Consider the following 5,388-nt stretch of genomic DNA (forward strand, 5'->3'; position numbering starts at 1 on the left):
GGGGACATTGTTGAAAGTACTACATGCCCCCACCTCCCAAGTGCTGGGACCACAAGTGTGTACCACCACAACCTGCTGAGCATTATGTATTTAGTCTGTGACATGGCTATGCCACTGAAGTGACTTTAGTTGAATAGCAAGGTGTAGGACCCACAGACATAGTATGATTTTTTGTTGGTTTGGTTGATTGGTTTTTGTTTTTTAAGACAGAGTTTCTCTGTGTAGTCTTGGCTATCCTGGGACTTGATCTATAGACCAAGCTGGCCTTGAACTCACAATAAATCCTACCTGCCTCTGCCTCCTGAGTGCCTGGATTGAAGGTATGCCAACACCTCACTCAGCAAAACTTACATCTTTAAAAGTCCACTATACTCAAGGTTAAAGATAGAAGCCTACTGCGCAGCTGAAGAACCTTTAACTCAAATGCCCCCTGGGCCCAAGAATGTGTAAAACATCCTCCACTCATAAGAAAGCCTAAAAGAGAACTGAAGACAGCCACCACCGGAACTTCCTGTTTTGTGATCTAAGTACAAGGGAACTGAGACTGGGTGTGGACTTAGTCTATTTTCACAAAAATAAAATTTAAGTATCGGTGGTGGTAAGGCCAGCCTGGTCTACAGAGTGAGTTCAGAAGCTCTGTCTTGATGGAAAAAAAAAAAAAAAAGACTTTAGCAGGGTGGTGGTGGTCCACTCCTTTAATCCCAGCACTCAGGTTAGAAGGCAGAGGCAGGTGGACCTCTGAGAGGCCAGCCTGGTCTACAGAGTGAGTTCCAGGACAGCCAGGGCTACACAGAGAAACACTGTCTCAAAGAAAACAAAACAACAACAGAAAGAAAGAAAGAAAGAAAGAAAGAAAGAAAGAAAGAAAGAAAGAAAGAAAGAAAGAAAGAAAGAAGAAAAAGAAAGAGGGGCAGTGGTGGTGCACGCCTTTAATCCCAGCACTTGGGAGGCAGGGGCAGGAGGATTTCTGAGTTTGAGGCCAGCCTGGTCTACAGAGTGAGTTCCAGGACAAAAAGAAAAAAAAATTGTATTTGAGATATATTATTAAAAATTAACCTCATCTGTTGCTTTTGCTTTACTTGTTTTAATGTTGCCAGTAGGACATCTTCTTGTTCTGGGTGAAGGAGGACTCTGTATCTGGGGGGTGGGGTTAAAGTTTGTCCGTGTCCTTGAGGCTTGTGCACGTCACTGCTATATATAAGTTAAAAAAGAAAATTAAAGATAAAACAGAGGGAGCTGGAGATGACTTTGTGGTGAAGAGCACTTGCTGCAGATTTCAAGTCCCAGCCCCCACAGCAAGCAGTTCACAACCACTGTGACTCCAGCTCCCGGAGATCTAACACCCTCTTCTGGCCTCTGCAGGTACTCATATACACATGCACAAACACACATACCCAGACATACAATAATATACATAAGTAAAAATAAATACTTTAGTAAGTAAATAAAGAGCATCTTGACACTCTCAAAGGAGGGCTGAACAAGAGACTGAAAAATTGCCGCGCGACAGCTCCCAGCTGTGATCCCCAGCATTCTGGAGGCTGAGGCAGAGAGGCTGCCAGGAGTTCCAGAATGGCCTCTCAACTACAGACTGATAACTTGTCTCAAAAAACCAAAACGGAGGGCTGAAGAGATGGATCAACGGTTAAGAGCACTTGCTGATCTTCCAGAGGATCTGAGTTCAAGTCCCAGCACCTACTTTATGGCTCACTACTGCCCATAATTCTAGTTCCAAGGGATTTTAGGCCTTTAGGCTCAGATAGTTTAGGGTACTGCACACGCACACACACACACACACACACACACATTCGAAAAAGTGCTGAGTGGCAAGCCTGACATCCTGAGCTCAGTCCCCACCAGGATCTACATAATAGGAGAAAGCCAACATGTTCACGTCCTCTGACATCCATACAGATGCTATGGCACAAGAGCCCTCCTCCCAATAAGTCAAATACACAAACATAATTTATTTTACACATACACAAATCCAGGTTCCGTGTGGTATATGCTTGTAGGGTAGCTGAAGTAGGTTAAAAAAGAAGCAGCAGCAGCCTGGGCATGTAGCTTAGCTGGTAGAGTGCTTGTCTAGCATGCATGAGGCCAGGGGTTCAATCCCCAGTGCCATATAAACTGGGCGTGTAACTTAAAACTCCAATGTTCAGGAAGTGTAGTTGGGAGGACCAGCACAAGGTCATCCTTGGGAATGAACATAGCAGTTCAAGGCCACCCTAGGCTCTGTAAAACTGAGGGGGGGGGGAGAAGAAGAAGAAGGAAGAGCATGAGGAGGAAGAAGAAGAAGAATGGGAGACGAAGGGATGGGGAGTGGGGAGATTCGGTCACAGGTTAAGACTTCTACCATCTGGACAGATACAGGCCGAGATGGACAAACATTTGGTAGTAACAAGCCAGTGTCTTGGTTCAGGCATTGTGTGCTCATTGCTCATGCTGAGCTAGAACCACTCAAAGACTCTGCTTAAAGCCCCTGTGGGTCACATCAGGGGAGCAATAAAGGAAAAACGTTTCTGTGTGTGGTCAACTCATAGAACTAACTCATCACCGCAAGCTGAGGTCAGGCTGGCAACACACAGTCTTGGAGGCTTTGGCTGTCACTCAGTGAGGGATGAGGATGCTGGTGATTATGGGATGTGTCCTTTGAGGCTGCTGACAGGCACGGCCTTCTGTACGTGGTGCTTCCTTTAGGCCACGTGGTGCTTCCTTTAGGGCCCATCAGAAGAGTCATGAGCACCACAAGGCAGGTGAAGGCAGGTGAGCAGTCTGCCTCTAAGGCCTGGACAGTCTGGAACACTGCCACAGAGTAAGGATCAACCTCATGGATGAAAGGTTGACGTTCCCAATGTGATTCTTCTTAGACCAACTACTGAAATAAGGGAGTTTCTGCCATGTTCTTTCCCGTTTAGCTCCCGAGTAAGCAACACAAAGACATCAGAATTTATTAACAAGCTCTAAATCTACACTGGGCAGGTTCTGAGACTATTATAACCCAGCTAGGCTATTAATACTTACTTGCTACACTGTTTCATGTGTGTCCTCAATGTGAGCGTATTTTGACCATGTGCTCATGGTCCGTCCTGCCTCATAGGAACCTGCTTCTTCCATTACCTTTTTCTTCTCCACACAGGCCTTGTCTGGTTTCCGGACTTTGGACAAGAGACTGCATATTTTACCTATCAAAGTAGACCTGGCCGCCAGGTTCTCATCCTTACCTGGTATACCCTGCCTCTAACCCTGAATTTTTCAGCCTAAGGACTAGGCTGCCCTTCCCCCAGAGGCTCTTCCCTGTATAAGCCAGGCATTTTGGTCTTTCTCTTCTTCTCTCTCTCTTCCCTCCTATCCTTTCTCTCCCTTCCCATGGCGACTTCCCTGGCCTCCTTCCTTGGGGCCAGTGAACTCACCTGCCTGAGAGCAGCTTCCCAACAAACCTGCTTTTAGTATAATCTAATCTGGTTTGAATTGGCTCATTTCACTGGCAGAAAAATAATATATCAGTCCCTACCTGAAACTATTCGATTTCAAGTTCTGTCTTCTTCTCTCTCCTGACCAGGGACAGGCTTTAGACATTCATGAATGAATCTGAGATTATTGAGAAGCATTCTTTACAGCACAGTGGTCAATACAATGCCCATGTCCTATGGAACTCTAACAGATACGTTTATCCACGGGGACCTCAAGGGTTGCCACTGTGATAGCTAGCATTATTGATGCTGATTATGTATTATGTGCTTAGTCATTTAATCCTTAAGACAACCCTCAAGGCTTGACACTATCCTGTTTGACAGAGAAGTGCCTCTTTTAGGTCCCACAAGTGATCCAGCACTCCAATACACATCCATTGACTCTAGAAGATAATTTGCTACTTCTCCCTTGGTCTAGTGAAGTCACGCCTGCAACACCGCCAGGGAATACATCATCCCCTACCTCACCCTGTGGGCCACGTGTGACTATAATAGAATGTAGTTCTGCTGTGGTGATAGACAGTCTTTGAGGAGAAGCCATGAGGATGGCCACTGGGTGGGTAGAACATATCTGGCTAAATCTAGAGTTCTGACTTCTGACCTCCACCCTACCCAACACCCAGTGCCATCTTATGGCTAGGCTGCTGTTGCCAACCGTTTCCATGTCTGTGTGAATGCACTGCCAGGCATGGACTGTAGCAAAGCAAAGGAGACTAGCTGGACAGATGTGTTTGCAAAGGCTGGTGAGAGTACCTCTGTGTCCGGGGGGGGGGGGGTCTGTCCCCAAAGAAACAGGATTCACTGCCCTGTACTACTCTAGGGTCCTAGAAATGCTAGCGAAGAAAACAACATCTAAGTCTCTATGACAGAAAGATGTTGGATGTGGGGAAAGATGAGCATAAGTGAATGGTGAGCTAACAAACCAGAATCCAAAGAGTGCTGAGCATCCTGGCAGGGCAAGGAGCCTGCGCCATCAGGCAGAACCTTCATCCTGACATCACCATCTATGGAGTCCTGGACCTCAAGCTCCCAGGGTGTCCTATAGCTTTGCTAGCTTATACAAAGGTACTGGTGGCCAAGCTGTGTGTGCTTAGAGGAAGGACCCCAATTCACGAAGGTTCAGATACACCCAGAAGGCCCTGAAACACACTCCCCAACCCCCACTCTAGTCTATCGCCATCTTTCCGGCTTTTCTGCCACTGAGGGTACAGGTGAGATTCGGAGGGACCCAGAAATGCCAGGATTCAACTGTGGCTCTTCCACTCTGTCCTCACATAGAGGACAAAAGCAAATGGCCCAGAGCCCAAAGTGACATTTCAGGCTGAATTCTGTGCTAGACAAATAACTGAGGCTGGGAATTCCAGGAACCATAGCCTCACCCCCTCACACACATCCACAACCATACAGGACTCTAGTCAGGAGGAAAAGGGAGGGCAATTAAGCCAGACCTGGGCTTAGTTTCCTGTCCCCAGAGCTGGAAAAGAGCCAAGTCCAACCACCCCAAGGACAGGAAGTGGGAGACCCGGCCACACTGGGGCCCCAGATCAAGCCCTTAACAGCTGTTCCTGGGACAGAAGCCAACCCAGGTTGGGGTGTGGTGAGCCTCCTAACCCTGCAGGAACAAAATTTCATTTAATCCCTGTTCTTGTCTTGTTTACAGAGACGGAAACAGGAAGCACAGGCTAAGTAAGTCCCAGAACCAGGTCAAGGTCACTCGGCTGCTGAGGAGCAGAGCTGCTTGAATCTTGGTAGACCCTGGGACCCCTGCACAGGTTCCCCTTGGGGATTGATGGATGGTAGCTCACAGACAGTCCCTCTCCAGGAACTGCCCTGCCTTAAAGGAGGTGCCAAGGACAAAATTGGTCCCTTCCTGGGGCCAAATCACCTGTGTGGTCATGGGTCTGAGGAACAGGGG

Source organism: Grammomys surdaster, unplaced genomic scaffold, assembly GCF_004785775.1.
Source record: "Grammomys surdaster isolate TR1022 unplaced genomic scaffold, NIH_TR_1.0 186, whole genome shotgun sequence".
Classification (NCBI taxonomy): Eukaryota; Metazoa; Chordata; class Mammalia; order Rodentia; family Muridae; genus Grammomys; species Grammomys surdaster.